Raw genomic sequence first — 20,772 nt, 5'->3', positions numbered from 1 at the left:
AGCCCTGCCTTCTCCCCTCTAGATCCCAGTGCCAGGGGCACGCTGAAGATGGGAGATGCCACGGCTGCTGCAGTCTGGCTAGTCTCTGCTCCTCGTGGCCCAGAGGGGCTGGGTTGGGAGCAGAGGGTAGGTCAGAGCAGACCTGAGGCTGCTCTAAACTGAAGCTGGGGTCTGGGCCCGAGATGCAGGGGGCACAAAGACGGCTTAATTCCACAAGGCTTAATTCCTGCAAGACCCCAACTATCTAGTGCTGGGCCCATGTAAGTCCATGGGAATTTTGCCATTGACTCCAGCGGTGTCAGGATCTGGCCCCTTTTAGACCTGATCCTGAGCTGTCTCTAATGAAGAAAGTCCATTAACCGCCCCCCTATCGTCCCCCAGGTGGAAACTGTGGTTGCCAACCTCCGGCAGGAGCATCAGAGCTCGGCGGTCTGGGCCATGGTAGCCTACGGGTCGCAATGGGGCTCGAGGAACTACCTGCACATCTCGGTGCCGGCCACTCAGCTCCAGCCGGGGAACGCCCTGCCTGTGAGCTTCAGCTTGCGGAACAGTAACGCTGACGTTCAGAGGCAGATCCACTATTTCACCTACCTGGTAAGAGGCAGCGTCGCTGTGTGCGCAGCAGGGGAGGAGACGGTGACAGGGGCAGGACCGGCTCTAGGTTTTTTGCCGCCCCAAGCAAAAAAAACTGTTGCTGCCCCCCGTCCCAGCCCTGGGCTCTCCCCCTGCACTCCTCTGCTGCCCCAGCCCTGGGCTCTCCCCCGCCCACCTGCACCCTCCTGCCGCCGCAGCCCTGGGTCACTGGTAACTCGCTCCAAGGGTGGGTCATTCAGCAGGAATTTTGGATGTGCACAGAACACAGACAGGATTGGGTCCCATATGGTTACAGAACTGCAGTAAAGTGGAAAAATTTTCAGCTTGTGTGATTGGAGGATATCTGGATGCATATTATAAGACTGTCCTCCATAAATGAGGAAAAGTTGAGGTGCCTTTATTATTCTTTTGTTCCACTCTTTCTTTCTATGGGGAATTTGCGAATGCAATATCACTGTCTTCCTTTTAAACAAACAAACAAACAAAACAAAGGCAATGGCTGTTGAAAATAGCAATTCCAGTCCTAATAACCACTGGGAAGCATTTCTTGCTCAATTTTATCCTACTTTTTCTACAGCAAGTTACAGTGGATCAGTATATTTGATTTGGGTGAAATGAAGTAACAGCTGCCCAAACTGAACTTGAGCACTCCTGAATTTTGAGGTGTTCAAACCTGTGTGTGGGGGGGGGGGGGGAGCTGTGGGCTCTGCGGGGGAGCACGGCAGCATGTATGCAGCAGCGTGTCTGGCACTGCGCAGAACCAGCCATGCTCGTCTGAGTGGCACGGTAAGGGGGCTAGGGGGTTGGAGAAGGGGTAGGCGGTTCTGGGGGGGCAGTCAGGGACAGGGAGCAGGGGGGGTTGGATGGGGCGGAGGTTCGGGGAGGCAGTCAGGAGCAGGGAGAAGGGGGGGTAGATGGGTCAGGGGTTTGGGGGGGCAGCCAGGGGACAAGCAGCGGTTGGACAGGCATGGGAGTCCCAGGGGTTTGTCAGGGGACAGGTAGGGGGTGGGGTCCTAGGGGGGAAGTTGGGGACAAGGAGAAGGGAGGCTTAGATAGGGGGTGGGGTTCTGGGGGGCAGTTAGGGGTAGGGGTCCCAGGATGGGGTGATCAGGGGACAGGGAGCGGGGGCAGTTGGATGGGTTGGGGTTTCTGTGGGGGGCAGTCGGAGGGAGTGGATGGTGGCAGGGTGGGGCTCCCCTCCCTCCCCCTGGAGTGTCCTGTTTTTTGAATATTAAAGTCTGGTCTCCCTACCACTCACAGCACTCACAGCAGGCTGCCGCATGAGGTCCCCCTCCTTCCTTTCCAGTTGGTAGTGACCAAGGGAATGCTGGGAAATGTAGTTCTTTCCCTGCTCCAGGGCTTGCTCTATAGGCAGGGAGCTAACCAAGGAACAACAGCTCCCAGAGCCCCCTGTTGGTTCTGCTGCCCCTGCAAATGGGCTGCCCCAAGCAGGTGCTTGCTTTGCTGGTGCCTAGAGCCGCCCCTGGACAAGGGGCTGGGAGTCGGGACTCCTGGGGTCCCAGCACTGGGAGGGGAGTGGAAGCCAATCGAGCAGGGGGCTGGGAGTCAGGACTCCTGGGTTCTGTCGCCAGCAGTGGAAGGAGAATGGGGTCTAAGACTCCTGGGTTTCCTTCCTGGCTCTATGTGATTTTGTGCTGTTATCACTGGGACTCACCCAGTGACAGCGAATGCCTTCTGCTTCCCCATCAGATCCTGAACAAAGGGAAGATCATACGGGCTGGAAGACAGGCCAGGCAGGCGGGACAAACTCTGGTGACGATGTTCCTGCCCATCACTCCAGACCTCATCCCTTCTTTCCGCATCGTGGCTTACTACCACGTAGGGCAGAAGGAGATCGTGGCAGACTCGGTCTGGTTGGACGTCCAGGACTCCTGTATGGGAACGGTGGGTTGATCTTCTCTCTGGCACTTACGTCAATATATTTAAATAACCTGATGGATTCTGGCTTAGAGAGGAGAACAGGTTCCCAGCAGGAGAAATGGTGAGCTACTCCCAGGGTAGATCTGACTCAGTCCTTACTCGCTGATTAAACCTAAGATAGATAGGCACAGTCTCACCTCATGCTTACACCAGGGTATAACTCCACTGACTTCAGCGGAGCGACTCCTGATTTACCCCAGTGGGAGGACAAGCAAGCCCATTAGGTGAAATCCTCAGCTGACATAAATCATCTAAGCGCGCTTCAGAGTGACGTCCATTTACACTAGCTGAGGATCTGGCCCATTGAGTTGTTACTGATTTACACCAGCGGGAGAAGAATCGGGTCCATTCACTTCAGTGGAGTTAATCCTGATTTACATCCTGTGGATGCAAAAGGAGAATCAGGCCCTCTGTGTTTTCTCGGGCAAAGCTCTCCCTGATGATAGGAGCAGAACTGTCAGAAAGCTTCCCGTTCTGCTCAGGAACAAAACAGAGACCTTGCGAAGACTTTCACAAAAAAGATCAGTGCGAGACCACCCCATGCTGGTATCCAGGGTGCTCGCCTGGGCTGTTGGGGGCATGGGAACCTGGGGGTCCCATATCCCACTGGGCTGGTCTCAGCTCTGGTCCACTTTGTGTAGATAACTAAATCTTCACTGGAGGAGAGCAAAAGATGCTGACTGTCTGGCCCAATGGTTAGGGCATCTCCCTGGTACATGGGAGACCCACATCAAGCTCCTCCTCCAACTTGGGGCAGAGCAGGGATTTGAACCTTAGCTCTTTTGGGCTCTCGCTCTCTCCCGCTGCCTCGTTCTGAGCAGAAATTCCACGCTGCCTGAGAATCTTTCCCCGCAGAAAGGACCCGCCCCTTGCCCAAGAGATGGTTTGCCTTTGGCAGATCAGGATTGGGTTTTGACGAAAAACCGTTTCATTGAAAAATTCCTGTTTGACGCTGCCTGAGAAAGGGATTGGCTCAAGTGTCCTCCACTGCTAACTGCGAGGGGAGCGCTTCTTTAGCTCCAGTGGGTGATGCCTGTGTTTCTACAACCCAAGGAGAGGGGTTCAAATCCCAGGGCAGATGGGGAGTCCATAACCCTAGGAGCCTCATAGTCATGGGGATGGGGTCTCTCCAGCAGTCACCCCCACGTGGCTGATTCATTCTTCCTCTCGTCTCCATGAAAGCTGAAGGTAACAGGCGCAACGGAGCAAGTCAATGATGTCCAGGTGCCAGGTGGGAAGATGAATCTCCGAGTGAAGGGAGATCCCGGAGCCAGGGTCGGGCTGGTGGCTGTGGATAAAGCTGTGTATGTGTTAAACAGGAAATATAAGTTCTCCCAAGCCAAGGTGAGCATAACGGCAGGGGGTGGTCAGGTGTGGGGACCGAACCAGGGACTACTGTGTCTTGAAGCAGGAGCCACTGCTGCCTGAGCGAAAAAAAGCTAATCTTGCAGCAGCCTCTATGTATGGTACAGTCCCCCCGGAGGAGGACAGAGTACCACCTGCAGTGGGGATGGGTTATATGAGAAGCTGAGGTCTCTATATCTCTGGTGATAGAGGGCAGTGGGGTCTAGTGGTTAGAGCAGAGGAGCCGGGAGTCAGGACTCCTGGGTTCCGTTCCCGGCTCTGACACTGATGCCCGTCAGGGAGAGGGTGTCGACGGCAGGAGGCTATTAGGGCCGGCATGACCGGTGAGGCTGGGTTCCCCACTACACCCATGATGGGTTTGAGGAAGGACGACTTCCCCGTTCCCTCCACAGGAGGGTCGAATTGAATGGATGGGGGAGAGGCCTAAAGGAAGGTAGTGAGCTGGCTTTGTGCATGCGGGTGAGGATTGCTGCCCCCTGCTCAGGGGCGGCTCCAGACCCCAGCACGCCAAGCACGTGCTTGGGGCAGCATGCTGCGGGGGGCGCTCTGCCGGTCGCCGGGAGAGCGGCAGGCGGCTCCGGTGGACCTCCCGCAGGCATGCCTGCGGAGGTTCACCGGAGTCGTGGGACCGGCGACTGGCAGAGCGCCCCCCACGGCATGCCGCCCTGCTTGGGGCGGCGAAATGTCTAGAGCCGTCCCTGCCCCTGCTGTCTGGACTTGGAGCTGCTCCGCCATGTGTTCTCGACCTACAAACGTGCTCGTGTGATAGCATGGCCTAGTGGCTCCTCAGGTGCTGCATTAAAGTGCTGGTTTCTTTGGGAGAGGTTGGCTCCTACTGCTGCCAGTCTGCTTGTTGGGCTCAAGGTCTGACTAGCTGATCGAACGTCCCTTCTGATCTGCACCTCTATGAATCCACCCTAGATACTTACAGGGCCACCATTACTGTAGGACCCGAGCATCTCACAATCCTGAGCTGTTATCCCCATAGTACAGATGGGGAAACTGAGTCCCAGAGAGTCTAAGTGACTTAGCCAAGGTCACGTAGTGAGTCTGGGGCAGAGCAGGGAATGGTACCGTGTCCCCTCTTGTCTCTCCAGATCTGGGACACAGTGGAGAAGAGCGACATCAGCTGCACGCCCGGCAGCGGCAAGGACCACGTGGGGGTGTTTGCGGACGCTGGGCTGCTGCTTCAGACCAACGTTGGCATTGAGACGCCCCAGCGGACAGGTGACCCAGTCGTGCCACAGGGCTCTCCAGTGCAGGGCAGCACGGGATCGAGCTGACCCCAATACCCCAGTGTGGGGCTGGGGGGTGCTGTGTTGCAGGGAGCAGGGTGGAGAATCAGTAGGAGGCGCTCTTCCCTCTTAATCAGTACTAACCCCAGTGCTCCATCACTGTGCTACCAGAGGTGGGATCCTTTTCAGGGAGAACCATGAAACCCAAGATCAGGAAAGAGCCACAGGGTTTCTCCCCTGAGCCCTAGTGTTTAGCCTGACTAATTCCATCTCCCCACGGAGGTGCTGCCACATCCCCATGACACTGACGTGTGTTACTCTCTCTTGCCAGAGTCCCACTGCTCCCAGCCCACTCGGCTTCGGCGCTCGCCCCTGATTTCGGAGAGAAAAGCTGCCAAAGGTAGGTGCCCCTCTGCACGGTCCCGTGTGGGCACGCACTTGCACACCTTCTGCTTGCATGCACTTGCACACCCTCTGTTTGCACACACTTGCACACCCTCTGCTTGCATGCACTCGCACACCCTCTGTATGCACTCTTGTGCCCTCTGTTTGCACACACTCTCGCACCCTCTGCTTGCATGCACTCGCACGCACTCTGCACGCACTCTCGCGCCCTCTGCTTGCATGCACTTGCACACACTCTGCACGCACTCTCCCGCCCTCTGCTTGCACGCACTTGCATGCCCTTTGCTTGCATGCATTCTCCCACCCTCTGCTTGCACACATTCTCGCGCACTCTGCTTGCACACACTCTCACGCCCTTTGCGCGGCCCCCTTCACGCTGCTGCTCTCGCACGTGCCCTCTCCCTCTCTCGCGCCCGTGCCGGGTGCTAAGGGGGCCCTGCTTTCCCACAGCGAGGCAGCATCCGAATCAGCACCTGCGGAAGTGCTGCCAGGATGGCATGCAAGAGAACCCCATGGGCTATTCCTGCAACTGACGAGCCAAGTACGTCCTGGAGGGTGGCGAGTGTGTCCGAGCCTTTCTCGACTGCTGCAAGCACATCTTCGAGAGGCCCCCCGTGGTTCACAGGCAGTTCCTGTTAGGTAAGGCTCCGTCTGCACTAGGGGATATGGGTTGCACCAGTGATTAGTGTCACTTGCACTAGGAGAGCTGGGCTCCAGGGGCAGGTCCTTATAGGAAGGTTGAGGCTGCTGTGTCTACCAGCTAACAGGCTCAAGCAGCAGCCTAAGGGACTCTCTGCCACAGTATATTAGCGCCGGGGTCAAAGCTCACATTTTTAGCACCGTTGGTCCAGGGTTCAAGCCCCCTAGCCGGGCCTATTATATTAGCCTGGCTGTAACACACCAGGCCTGCAGGCCCCGTAGGTCCCAGGGAAACCCAGGCATTCCCACCCGTCACTGGGCTCGCACTGGCTCAGGGCAGGGCTGATCCCCTGTTTCCCTCCCCCTCAGTATCAGCCGTTTATCCGATGCCCCCCGGGAGGAGCCAGGAGCCTGTGGAGGAAGTCGCAGAGGACGGGGAGTACCTGGCGGACGAGGACATCGTCTCCAGGAGCCAGTTTGCCGAGAGCTGGCTCTGGCAAATGGAGCTGCTGCCGCAGGAGGCCGATCCGGACGGGTACGGGTCACACCACTCGCGGGCGAAGGAGAAACACTGTGGGGCAGATTCATCCCGGTGCAGGCTGGGCTTCCCATACTCCACGTGGCCCCCTCCGGGGCTTTGCAGGGGCACCAGATACCCAGAGCATGGGTGTTCTCTGGCCCCGCCCCTTTCCTCTCCCAGTCTGGCCCCTCCCTGCTTGGCTCTCCCCATGCCCTGCCTCCACTCGCACTCAGACCCAGGTCTGTTCCACGGGGGGGGATCGTCTCTCTGCAGCCAGAAGGGTCCCCCAATCTGATCAATTCCGCTCCCGTCTCTTCCAGGCTGGCTTCCAGAACGGTGCCGGTGTACCTGGAGGACTCCATCACCACCTGGGAGGTGCAGGCCGTGAGCCTCTCCAGGACAAGGGGTAAGACTGGGAGCCATGTGCCCACCTTGGACCGGTGACGTGGCCAAGCGGGGAAGGACGGGCATGTGGTTAAAGCACGGGACTGGGTGTCAGGTCTCCTGGCTTTGGGAGGCAGTAGTGGCTAGTGGCTAGAGCAGGTTGGGAGCCAAGACACCTGGGTCCTGTCCCCAGCTCTGGGAGGGGAGTGAGGGCTAGCGGTTACAGCAGACTTGGCCTTAGGACTCCTGGCTTTTATTCCCAGCTCGAACATTGACATGCCGTCTGACTCCTGCACATCACCACGCCCTCGTTCTGTGCCTCAGTTTCCCTCTCTCTGAAACAGAGTTAATCCTGTGGATTGACCAGGTTAAGATTTGTGGAGCATCTTGTGATTTATAACGCCCTGATTCCCTTTGCTCTGAGGCCAGACGGTTGGGGAGCCGGGGCTAGAACCTGCTACTGCAAAGACAGGATGCTGCCCCTGGAGCAAACAGAAATTCCCTTTCTTGGTAGGAGACGCTGCGGGCTGGTCAGGCCTAAATTTTAGGCCCAAGCCAGACCCGAACTGGAGCCAAGCCCAGGCAACCCGAGCGGGTCGAGTGGTTTTCCAACCCAAGCCCGACTCAGCACCGTTGCCTCCTGCCCAGGGGTTGGTGTGGCGGCAGCTCTGAGCGACAGCAGCCCGGTGCGCTGCTCCTGCCGGCCACTGCGCTCTGCTGCACTGTGTGTGTGTCCTGCGCAGCCAGCGAGCCTGTGACTCCTCAGCGCACTCACTCTGCAGCTCACGGCACCACAGACAGGAGATGGGGAGCCGACCCGAGCCCACCCGGAGAGGGTCTGGATGTTTTCCCACCTAACCCAACCTGGGCCTGACACTTGCAGCTGGGTTTGGGTCGGGTTGCAGGGCTCGAACTAGAAGCATCTCCTACCCACTAGATGGCAACATCATGCACACCCACAGCTGAGCACGCCCCCAGCGGGGGAGGACAGCCCTATTCCACCCCAGAGGTGGCTGCACTTCGGTGGTGTGATCCTCCTATACGCAGAGCTCCCGGACCCTCGCTGCGGGGGATACACGTAGAGGAGGCTGTGGAAGGTTCCTGCTGCCGAGGACGGGTGGGCTTTGACTGGACTCCCTTCCCGTTGCAGGGATCTGCGTGGCCGACCCTTATGAAATAACGGTGATGAAGCAGTTCTTCATTGATCTCCGGCTGCCCTACTCCGTGGTGCGGAACGAGCAGGTGGCCATCCGGGCCGTGCTGTACAACTACGCGCCCCGGGCTCTCCAGGTGAGTAGAGATCAGCCCTGCCCTGGTGGATGGGTGGAAGATGCCTGTTGGTAACGGGAGTGGTGTCCAGTGGTTAGAGCAGGGTGCTGAGAGTTAGGACTCAGGTTCTGGTCCCAGCTTTGGGAGAGGAGTGGGGTCTAGTGGTTAGAGCAGGGGAGGGTGGGAGTCAGGACTCCTGGGATCTATTCCTATCTTGAAGAAGTGAGAGCATTGAAACCATTAGCAAAGAGGAGCCCAGAACTTCTGGATTCTGTTGCTAAAAGTAGGCTGGAGCATGATCTAATGGTTGGTGCTGGGAATTAGAGCAGCTGGGTTCTCATCGTGAACAGCGTGCTTCGTCTCTCTCTGACTCAGTTTCCCTGTCTATAAAAGGGGGCTAATTATATTTACTTACCTCCAGTGGGGGAAGGGTTAATTAACATACACTTGTGAAGTGAGCCAAGGTTTTTACATGAGGAGGGTGAATAGTTAATTGGCTATGGATAAAAACAAGATTTGTTGTGGAGAATATCACTGCCTGGACTGAGGTTATCAGTGACATACTGAGGTGAACATAAGAACGGTCACAGGGGTCAGACCAAAGGTCCGTCTAGCCCAGTGTCCTGGCTGCCAACAGTGGCCAATGCCAGGTGCTTCAGAGGGTGGAGGGGTGGGCTGGGGTGAAGAACACAGTGGGGATCCTGGAGGGTAAGACACTTAGAGATGAGACCCCAGTCACCAAGTCTGCAGTGTGGATCAGACCTCTCCTCTACCGACCCACAGTTCTGGAGTGACCTGGTTCTGCTCCACAGTGGAGATTGGAGCCAGACACACACTTTTAATCTGGATCAGAACTTTCCCATAGCTTGGATCCAGGCTTCTGGTTCTGACCCATAATGGAGACCGGGGCCAGACACGCAGTTTGGATCTGGATCAGAACTTCCCTAGAGTGTGCAGGCATTTGGATCTGGGGTTTTGGAGTCTGGTTCTCACAAGGCCTAGGCACTTAGCCTTACTTTGAGGCCTTAGGTGGTTCCTGGAGTGGTGCCAGCCGAACCCACAGGATGGTTTCCCCCGGCGTGGCTGTTAACGAGGCCGCTTGGCTTGTGGCTCGCAGATCCGGGTGGAGCTGATGTACAACGAGAAGATCTGCAGCTCCAGCAGGCGCGACAGCCGGTTCCAGCAGGAGCTGACGATCCAAGCCGGAGCCTCTCGAGCCGTCTCCTACGTGATCATCCCCCTGGAGCTGGGGGAGGTGGAGATCGAGGTCAGAGCGGCCGTCCATGGGCTCCCCATCGCCGACGGCGTGAAGAAGAAGCTCAGGGTGGTGGTAAGTGTGAGAGGTTGCTGGCTACAGGTCGCGGCATCAGCTGACGGGCTAGTGCTGCTGCTTTTAAGCTAAGCCTGGATGGGCCTGGTCAGAATTTAGCTGAGAGACCTCCCAGGACCAAGTGGGGGTAACTCAATGTGCTGGCTCAGCTGGGGCCACTTGACCCTTGGAATTGTCCCTGGTCCTAGGGAGAGGAGGGGGTATTGTGCCCCTGGGGTGCTGGGGCTTAGTAGGGGAATTGACTTGATGCCCGTGTGGGAGGGTAGCTAGGAGATGCCCACCAGCCTGCGGTGTCAGTTCTCGGCGATTGGTCTGTCGTGGCTGGTGCTCAAATGTTCTCAGTGCCGGGGGTTGGTATAAGGATGATCGGGGGGGGGGCGGGGGTTAGGCAGAGACCTCGTCCAGTGTGCCCCCCCTCAATGAGCCGTTTGGCCCCCGTCTGGCTTTTCTCTCCTGCAGCCTGAGGGCATGAAAATCTTTAAGAACATCAAGAGCGTCCTGCTGGATCCTGCTGCCCGCGGCTCAGGTAGGACCTGCTGGGGGGTCACCCCCTGTGGGACTGAGCTCTGCTTCGAAATCCGCCGCCCCCCCCTCCCCGGAGATTTGGTTGCTTATCAGACGTGTCAGGACGAGCTGGTGGCTTTATGGGGCTGGTTCCACCTACCCCGCAGAGTCACAAGGCACTGTGCTGCGCTGAGTGGGATTTGGCGGCCGTTAGTGGCTGGGCTGCAACTGGTAACAGCCTACCACTGCAGCCAGCTAATGGAGCTAATCCTTTAGCTCATGTGTGCCTCTGGGGATCTAGCCCAGGTAGCATGAGGAGTGTTAGGGGCAAAGTACAAATGAAACAAGAGCAGTTTAAGGAGGTGAGATGTTTCTGAAGGTTCCCCCCATAACCAGCTTCTCCCCGCCCCCAAGCAGCTTGTATGTTTCATGGCAATGTGAGAGGCCCCAAAATTGCACACGGGAAGATAAACCTCTGTCCCTAAAATGCCCTAAATTCGGAGCCTTCTTTGGACACTGCAGGGCTCTGTGTAACCGCCCAGAAGAGCCGCTCCGGGCGCTCTGGTCTCAATTGCTCGCCACGCCAACCCTGATACGTTCCGGGGGTGCTTCCCTCTGTGATCTGTGTGTTCCTTGCAGCCTCTGGGGAGCAGCTGGAGACAGTCGGGCCTGTGGACATGAGTAACGTGGTGCCCAACACGGAGCCAGTGACCTTCGTCAGCGTGAAGGGTAAGGACTGGGGGTGGAGGGGGGTAGGCAGAGATGGGTGCGGGAGAGAGCTGGTAATGGGGTAGGGAAGATGGCAGCAAGAGGTCCCCATGCACCACGTTTTAACCCATTAGCACCAGGATCAAGGGCTTTTTCGCCCTGCTATGGGCACTCAGGCTGTTTCTGATCAGCCCTCGAATCCCCCCACTGCGTGGCTAGAGAGAGAACACTCCCTAGCTTTGACCAGTAGCTCGCCAGGTGATTTACAAGGGCGGGCAGTCTCATTAGTCCAGGAGCGGTAGGAGGCAGGAGCGGCAGACCCTCTAGGCTGACCAGGTGTCTGGTTTTTGACTGGAACGGCTGGTCGAAAAGGGTCCCTGGCGGCTCCGGTCAGCACTGCCGACCGGGCCATTAGAAGTCCGGTCGGCAGTGTTGTGGGGCTAAGGCAGGCTAGTCCTTACCTGTCCTGGCACTGCACTGTGCCCTGGAAACAGCCAGCAGGTCCGGCTCCTAGGCAGGGGGCCCACGGGGCTCCGCGCGCTGCGCCCACCCTGAGCAACAGCTCCACATTCCCATTGGCCGGGAACTACAGCCAATGGGAGTTGGGGGCCGGTGCCTGCGGGCGAGAGCAGCGCGCGGAGCCTCCTGCCGCCCCCCATCTAGGTGCCGGACCAGCTGGCTGCTTCCGGGGAACACGCAGCGTGGTGCCAGGACAGGCAAGGAGCCTGCTTTAGCCTGGCTGCGCCGCTGACTGGGAGCCGCCCGGGGTAAGCCCATGCCCCAACCCCAAGCCTCAACCCCCTGCCCCAGCCCTGAGCCCCCCAAAGCTGGAGCCCCCTCCTGAACCCCAAACCCCTCCTCCCGGCCCCACACCAGAGACCACATCCCCAGCCCAGAGCCCGTACCCCCTCCCGTACCCCAACCCCCTGCCTCAATCCACAGCCCCCTCCTACATTCTGAATCCTTTGGCCCCACCCCCAGCCTGGAGCCCCCTCCTGAACCCCAAACCCCTCCTCCCGGCCCCACCCCAGAGCCCGCACCCCTAGCTGGAGCCCTCACCCCCTCCTGCACCCCAACTCCCTGCCCCAGCCCAGTGACAGTGAGTGAGGGTGGGGGACAGCGAGCCACCAAGGGAGGGGGAATGTAGTGAGAGGGGGCGGGGCCTCTGGGGAGGGGAGGGGCCTCTGGGGAGGGGCGGGGCTAGGGTGTTCAGTTTTGTGAGATTAGCATGTTGGCAACCCTAAGACGCTCCTAAAAGTTGGGGGGCCACTGGCATCCAAACTATGCCCCCACCTCCCACACTGCCCCTTCCCCCGAGGCCTCACCCCCGCCACCTCTTTCCCCCAAGACCCCACCCCCTGCTCGCTCCTCTCTGTCCCCTCCCCATCGCTCGCCCTTACGGCCGGTACAAAGTGATGTGGCCATGGGGCCCCCTCTTCTGGCACCCCTGGTTGGAGGGGACAGCGCCCAACAAGGTGGGGAGGGGCCTGGACTTGGTGTTGGGGGGGTAATGGGAGGAGGGGGCAGGACTGGGGGCATTGCGGGGGGAAGCGGCTGAGAAGGGGGCTGGCTTTGAGGGGTGGGTGTGGGGCTTGATGCCCACCAGGGCAAAGGGGGGAAGGGTTGTTCTGGGTGGGCGAGGACTGGGTAGCAGGGGGCCCGGTATGACAGGCTCTGCCCAGCTCTCACCCTCTCCGACCGGCCCGCCCAGGGGACATCGTGGGCGACACGGTGGAGAACTCCATCGACGGCGCCAACCTGAAGCACCTGATCCAGGTCCCGGCGGGCTGCGGGGAACAGAACATGATCGGCATGACCCCCGCTGTCATCGCCACCCACTACCTGAACAACAGCCGGCAATGGGAGAGGCTCGGGGTGGATCGCAGGGCGGAGGCCATCAAGTTCTTCACTCGAGGTGAATCTCTCTCTGGGTGGGGGGAGGAGCTGGGCCGGGCACAGAGCGATAGCACCGGGGCTCCTGCTGCTCTGTCCTGCCCCCGGGCACTGAGCCGCCCTGGCTGACTTGTCTGAGTAGAGCAGAGCTGGCTGGGAGCCCGGGGTCTGTAAGGGAGCCGGGCCCCAGTCCCTTGAGGAACCTGGTGGATTAGAAGCAGGGGCCTGATTCCCAGTTCCCGTGCTTGGGGCAGGGACGGAGTGGGCAGGGCTTTAAGCCCCCTTGGTGCTCTCCTTGTTCTAGGTCTGTGCAGGGCCTTTCCTGGCCCCTGGAGTGAGCAACAGCAGCCTTGGGGCTGCTCTGATTTACGCTGGTACGGGAATCAGGGACTAACCATAGTGCAGCATGCTCTGGCTATGCCCACAATCTGCCCCCTCCACCAGGAGGCTGGGAGCCAGCTGGGAGCAAGACCTTGCACTGCAGCTGGGATCACCCCTTCACGAGGGGAGTCTCAGGGGTGTTACCCTCCCTGTTATGACCTTGTCATGCTGCTAGAGGGGGCCCACATGTAAGTGGAAATCAAGCCCCCGTTCTGTAAAGTCTGCCCCGAAGCAAATAGGCAGCCGGCAATGTCTGGGAAGCACTGAGGTAACACACTCATCCTGGCCTGTGCTGCTTACGACATGCGTTGTCCCAGCATCAGTCGCCTTGTGGCAGTATTGCTCAGTGTCAGGGAGACTGAGATGCAGCATCTAACCCAACAAGGATGGGAATGTGGGTACTTGTGGTTAGGTCCTCATCCCTGGGGGGGGCGGAGATGCTGTGGCAATCTGTACTTTCCTTGGCTAGCAAGGAGCCCCGGGAGATCATGAGATGAAAGAGCTACAGAGGGGTCTAGTGGTGTCAGTTGGGATTGGGAGTCTCAATGGGGACTAGTGGACTGGACTAGTGCGGGGGTGGGCCTCAGGACTCCTGGGTTCCATTCCCAGCTGCGGGAGGGGAGTGGAGCTCAATAGGTTCTAGAACAGTGGAGTTGGGAGTCAGGTCTCCTGGGTTCCATTCCCAGCTACAGGAGCAAAGCGTGTACAGCTGGGCTGAGCACCTCAAACTGGGAATCCAGATCTTAACTTCTGCAGCTCAGGCCCCATCGCTGGTCTCTTGATTTCAGGGTACACCCAGCAGCTGGCTTACCGGAAAGGAGATAACTCCTATGCGGCCTTCACAAACAGACCAGCGAGCACCTGGTAAAGCAAGGGGCGCCGGGGGCAGAAACCTGGGGGGAACTGGGGCTGAGGTGTTGTCCTAACACACATCTGACTCCAGAGACTCTCCGCTAAAGTCTCCTGCAGGTGGAAGGCTGCTGGCCTTGTCATGGGAGGACTGGAGTGGGACCCACAACACCTGGGTTTAATTGTGTCTCTTCTGCTGACAACTCCATGTGGGACCTTGAGCAAATCCCTTTGTCGATCTGGCCCTCAGGTTCCCCATCAGTAAAATGGAGTTAAAGGCCGTTCCTTTTGTCTGGTTTGATTGTGAGCCCTTTGGAGCAGGGACTGCCTCTGGCTCTGGATCTGTGCAGCACCCGGCACAACGGGGCCCTGATCTCAGTTGGTGTCTGGGCAGCACCTGAAACAATGAAGACCCCCCCATCTTGGTCGGGGTCTGTGCAGTGCCTGGCACATCTCAATCAGGGTCTGAGCAGTGTGCCCATTAGGACGTGGGTGGGGACCCAGTCTTGGTTGGGATCCCGGGCAGTGCCCAGCATGACAGTGACGAGGGGTAGGATGTGATCTCAGTTGGGGGCCTCCAGGTTCAGCCATAAGACAGCTTATGGTCACTGTTTCGATTAAGAAGTGGTTGTTGCAAGGACTGGTTAAGAGATTGTTCGAGTCTCCAGCTCTTATACCCGGCTGATAGCAATCGCTATGGCATGCGACTCATCTCCGGGGCATATTAACCCATTATGAAGGTACTCTTCATTTAAAGAGTGACCCACATTAATATGGGGTCAGGGCAGCTGGCTGCTCCTCCCCCGCTCACTCCTGCCTTTCCTCCCTGGCAGGCTGACGGCCTACGTGGTGAAGGTCTTTGCCCTGGCCTACGAACTGATCGCGATCGACCCCGAGGTGCTGTGCGGAGCTGTGAAGTGGCTGATCCTGCACAGGCAGAAGCCTGACGGGGCGTTCCAGGAGGATGCCCCCGTGATCCACGGGGAGATGGTGGTGAGCTGCTCGCCCTGTGGGGGGCTGGATCTGGGACTGGTGTCGCTTTGCTCCACTATGGAGCAGCAGCTTAGGAGCTTGGGATCCGGGTTCTGAGTTCGGGCAGCGCCTGGGAACGGGGCACATAGGGCCTGTGATGCGGAGCCTTTCCTCTGGCTTCTCTCTCCCTAGGGAGGCTACCAAGGTTCAGAGCCAGATGCTTCTCTGACGGCCTTTGTTGTCATCGCTATGGTGGAGGCCAGAGACGTCTGTCAGCAGTATGTAAAGGTGAGTCACGCGGCATGTGAGGCCATCGAGTCTAGCACGTGGCATTTTTTCATCTAGTGACAAGAATGTAGGACTGGGGGCTAGCGACCAGGGGACTGGGTGTCAGGACTCCTGGGTTCTATTCCCAGCTCTGGGGTGGGAAGAGACGGGGCAACAGGACTCCTGGGTTCTATCCCAGGATGATCTGGGAGGAGAGTGGGGGTCTAGTAGTCAGGACAGGGGGCTGGGAGTCAGGATTCGTGGGGCCTAGTAGCTGAAGCAGGAGGGTTGGGAGTCAGGACTCCTGGGTTCTATCCCATGATGTGGGAGGAGAGTTGGGGTCTAGTAGTCAGAACAGGGGATTGGGAGTCAGGACCCCTGGGTTCTATTCCTAGTTCTGCTGCAGATTCACCATTTAACCTTGGAAAATATGACTTCCCCTCCCCGTGCCTCAGTTTCCCCAGTCGACACTGTCTCCCCTCTGGGCTCTAATGTGGGCTCCGGGGTCTCGATGCCTTTCAGAGCTTGGGCAGAAGCATCACGAAGGCTGGAGATTACTTGGCAAGGCGCGTGAAAGACCTGAAGAAACCCTACTCCGTGGCCATCACGTCCTATGCGCTGGCACTGCTAGGCCAATCCGAAGCAGGAGAGAGGCTCATGGCGCTTTCCACGGGTGAGAGAATCTCTGGGTCCAGAATCCACATCTGCATCTCAGCCAGGCAGCAGGAGAGACGCTGAGCCAGAGCAAGCCATTGGGCTGACTGGCCTCGGATCCCCCCTCTCCTTTGCTGTGTGGATCAGACCCACGGGCCCAGCTGGGCTGAGATCTCCCCCAGCCCGGCACTGGGTCAGAGCCATGGGCCCGGCTAGCCTGGTACCTCCTGCTACCTCAACACAGGCGCTGAGTTTTTCTTTTCCCCAGGGTGCTCCATCCCCGCTCTGCCCCTAGGCCCTGCCCCCACCCTCCCCTTCCCCCAAGGCCCCACCCCTGCTCCGCCCCCTCCCCAAGGCGCCCGCCTGCCAGCTGCATGCTGCTCTCTGCCCCCTCCCAGGCACCAAACAGCTATTTGGCGGCACCCCCGATCAGCTGTTCAGGAACGCTTCAGATCAGCTGATTGGGGGTGCCGCCGACCAGCTGTGGCTGGTGGGTGCTAAGCACCCACTTTTTTTCCCAGGGGTGCTCCAGCCCTGGTGCACCCACGGAGTCAGCACTTGTGCACCTCAGAGCAGACCAATAGCCCCACCTTGCCTGGTGTCTCTCCCCTATAAATACACCATCAGATCACACCAGTGGGCCCATCCAACCTGGTATCCTGCCTCCCTGCCCACAAAATCAGGCCAACGGACCCACCCATCCCCATACCCCTCCCCGCTGCCAGACACACCAGGCTACTCTGAGCTAGCTGCCGGCTGTGGAGGTGACGGGGCGGGTCCCTCGCTGCTCTGCAGGGGGAACACACTGGGCCGACCCCCAGTCCCGTCTCTACTCCATCTAATCCACCTCTTACGCCCTGCTGGCCTTGCTGAAGCAGAAGAGGTTGGGGCTGACAGGGCCCATTGTCCGGTGGCTGACGGAGCAGCGGTACTACGGAGGAGGCTACGGCTCGACCCAGGTAAATATCACGACTTCAGCTCCCCGACCCAGGCCGGAGGTGGCCCACGTGTGACATGAGAAATGGCAGGGGAGGATCCGTCCAGCAGCTGGTTCTGCTGAATTAGCCCAGCCGCTGGCTGCAGCATCTTGCCTAGGTCCAGGGCATCAGCCCATCTCTGGGGACGTCACCTGGCATGGGGCTTCTGTTTGTCCCATGGGCGACTATGCCACGTCCTAGGGAGGCTTATGTAGTGGGGTGGCCTGGCCCTGCGGATAGGGCATAGGACTGGGAGCCAGGATTCCTGGGTTCCCTTCCCAGCTCTGGGAGGGGGACGGGCTCTAGTGTTAGAGCAGGGGGCCTGGGATCCTTCCCAGCTCTTCCACTGTGTTGCTCCGTGACTTTGGACACGCACCGTTCCGTCTCCCTGCCTCAGTTTCCCCCTCTGAAAAGCACAATGATCCCCCCCCCCTTTGTAAAGCATTCCCCTCCTGGAAGCCCAGCCTGGGGGTGCTCAGTGTGTTCCTCTGGCTCTGGGCAAGCTGCCAGCATCACGGGTGATGGGAAGGGGCTCTGGGGAGCTCCTTGCTAAAACCCCATGGCCAGATTGACGTGAGGTGTGGGGCATTGCTCTGCTGCTGGGGGTTGGGCCTTCCCTCCCCCTTTCCCCTTCCAGCTCCAAGGAGTAGGATCTGCCCCCCTCCCAGGTTAACCCCCCTCAGACTCATTGCCACCACTCCCTCTAGGAGAGAATACATCTCCTTTGGGATTCCCCCCCACCCCCCCGTCCCCACGAGGAGATATGTTACCCCCTTCCAGAGCCTTTGCCCCCTCCAGAGCCTTGCCTTCCTCCCCAAGGAGGGGTTATGCCCCCTGCCCCAAGATTATCCCCTTTCCAAAGCCTTCGTCTCACCCCCCCCCCATTCCTTGCCAGCCTCCAGCACTAGCTGTACCCCTCCCAGTTCCTAGGAAGGCCCCTCCCACACCCCCTTGCCAAGGCAGTTTGCTATCAGCTCTTTGTTCTGCATGGGAGACAGACGGTTCTTTGTTCCAACGGGGAAGCGCAGCCCGGCCGCCCTGGGTCAATCAAAGACTGAGGGAGCAGCTGCTGTGGGAGCCTCTTGTTAAAATCTTGCCAGTGGCTCAGTGAACACGTTGGTTGGGCCGGTGGGATTGAGGTGGGCTGCGTCTGAAACACCTGCCTCTTGGGTCAGGCCTCACCCCACAATGCGCAAGCAGGGCCCAGCGGATCCCATGAAGCCCCAGAATCTGCCCCATGGTCACAGAATCGTGCCAGGGAATCTCAGCTTCTGGCCTTTTATGGAAGCTGCCAGCCAAGTGTCACCCAGGCAGCGCTGCCTGCCTGAGTCTGCAGACAGTCTGACTTGGCTGTGGGAGAAAGGAGTTGGCCCCTGGCTAGCCCACTGCGGTGTTTGAACCCTCAGGAGCTAATGCTGGTCATGGAGTATTATTTGCTTCTTTTTTGATACGGCTCATCAGAATTGTACGTTCACTCTGGTCCCTAAGGATGGCAGCCCGCTGTGCTCAGTGGCGAGAATGACTAAAGCAGGCAGTCCACGGAGCACGTCGCAGAGTGCAGAGAACGAGTAAAGCATCTTCCAGGAAGGACTTCTGTAGCCTAACAGAGTGATAGGGCTCAATGCTGGGATAACTGGCTGACACTCCCTGGCCTGTGAAATCCAGCAGGTCAGACTAGATGGTCTAATGGTCCTGTCTGGCCTTATTGCTTGTTCTTGTCCTGCGTTCCTGCACTAGATCAAAGCACCCTTTAGAACCCGGGGTTCCCCGTCCCACGAAGGTGCTTTACACACTGTCGTCGTCACCTCTTGAGAAGCTGATTCAGCTCCTTCTGTGTCTCACTAAAGGCATTTTCTCCAGCCCCTCGAATCATGTTTGTGGCTCTTTTCTACCTGCTCCAATATTCCCGCGTCCTTTGTTGCGCACACCAGAACTAGGCACAGCCCCCCCCTTACCCCCCCCATTCCATCGATGCCCCACCTCTCACTGCCTCTCCCCCTAACGCCCCACTCCTGTGCCTCCTCTTCCCCCCAAGACCCTGCCCCCCACTCACTTCTCTCTGCCCCCTCCCTGCTGTCGCTTGCCCAGTAAAAAGTGATGGGGGCCATGGCCCCCCCCATTCCAGCACCTCCGGCGCAGTGTTTCAGTCTCACCAATGCCGAAAACTCCCCTCCCTGCTCTTAGTCACTGCTCCCCGGAGCAGCACAGTTCCCCTTTGTGGCCGTGGCGTAAAGGGGGCCTGAGCCTCTTTTAGCGCAAATCACCAGCTGATGAGTAGAGCCCACACCCCCACCCACCTCCCCAAAGCTGTAGCTTCCACTGGCCTCCCTGGAGCCGCCACTGGATTTCTAGCCTCCCTGCGCCCCATCCGCCCCGGCTGCAGGGGTCTTGCTGCCGGGTTTGCTAGGCGTCCCTCTGGGTCCTTGTGTATTCACCCCTGCGCCCCTTTCTCGCGCCAGGCCACAATCATGGTCTTCCAGGCTCTGGCCCAGTACCAGATGGATGTGTCGGAAACCAAGGACATGGCCCTGGACGTTTCCATTAACCTGCCGGGTCGGAGCAGGCCGCTGCTGTGGAGGATCAACAGGGACAACGCCATGGTGGCCCGGACGGAGCGGGTAAGTCCCAGGGGCGTGGAGAGGGGGGAACTGGGCTGAGCGCCCCACATGGATGAGGGTGAATGGCATGAGGGGTCGGTGGAATGGCAGCGGGCTCGCCTGCGTGGGCGGGGATGGCACGGTCACCCTGGAGAGAGGCCACGGGGAGGGTGGGAAATGGGCCATGTGTGAAGAGGCGGGGAGGGGGATGGCCTTAGGGTGAGGGGATGCCATGGGCAGGGGGCTGGAAACCCAGCCTTGCCCGGGGAACAAACCACTTGTGTCTCAGACGACGTGGACGCTAACCTACCCACTCCCACAGACCAAGCTGACCGACGGCTTCACCATCTCGGCCAAGGGACATGGCCAAGGGACCCTGTCGGTACGTATGGGCTGCTGAGAACCCTCCCGTCGGCCTAGGGCGCTCCTGGACGTACAGTACGTGGCTCTGAAAGCCCATTTCCCCAGCTGGCGGGGGTCCTCCTGGATCTGAGGGGGCAGCAACCCCCCCCATCTCAGCACTGCCCCCTGCTGGATGGATCTGAGCAGGGCTGCCAGGCAATGATGTGATTTGGGGAGGCCACGTCCCTTGTTCTGTCCCTCTCTCCCCCATCCCGAGCTTCTCTCGGGTCTGGTCATTTCTATCTGGCCCTGGGAATCCGGCGACAGCCTGGCTTTCCCCGAGACCCCTCCCTGTAGACCCCTGGGCCGGAGCAGCCTGGTTAATATCCCTCCCCTCATCGCCCCTTTCTTTCTCAGGTGATGACGGTTTATTACACGCCCCTGACGGAGGGGGTGGCAGCCTGCAAGAAGTTTGACTTCAGCGTCTCTGTGCAAAGGGCGCCTGATGGTAAAGAGCTGGGATTCCTGATCGGGGGAGAGGGGACTGGTTTGAGGGGTACCAGGCCGCAAGACCCCGGTGAGAAAGGGGTTAACCTCCATGCAGCTTCCCCCTTTTCCGAGCTGGCTGAGGGACAGAGCCCTGTCACCAGGCCTCAGTGGGTCACAGCTGAGATTCAGGACAAACTGGTGAAGAATAGAGCAGACTCACCCCCCACCGGTGGTTATTCTGTCACGAAATTATAGCAAGCCAGTAAGAAAAGTAAAGGTTTGGCTCACCACCCAGCAGGGCCGGTGCAAGGAAGTTTCGCGACCTAGGCAAAACTTCCACATTGCGCCCCCTCCCCCTCGCGGCAGCTTCCCCCCCGCCCCCCCCGCGGCAGCTTCCCACCCCAGCTCACCTCTGCTCCGCCTCCTCCCTAAGCACGCCACCCTCCGCTCTAATTCT

General features: G+C 59.0%; 1 pseudogene; it reads left to right on the top strand.

Moving 5' to 3' along the window:
• Positions 1-20,772, top strand: part of LOC123353825 — a 47,318-nt pseudogene that overhangs the window by 12,082 nt on the left and 14,464 nt on the right.

Source organism: Mauremys mutica, chromosome 20 (assembly GCF_020497125.1).
Source record: "Mauremys mutica isolate MM-2020 ecotype Southern chromosome 20, ASM2049712v1, whole genome shotgun sequence".
NCBI lineage: Eukaryota > Metazoa > Chordata > Testudines > Geoemydidae > Mauremys > Mauremys mutica.
This window is presented reverse-complemented; position numbering and strand designations above follow the sequence as displayed.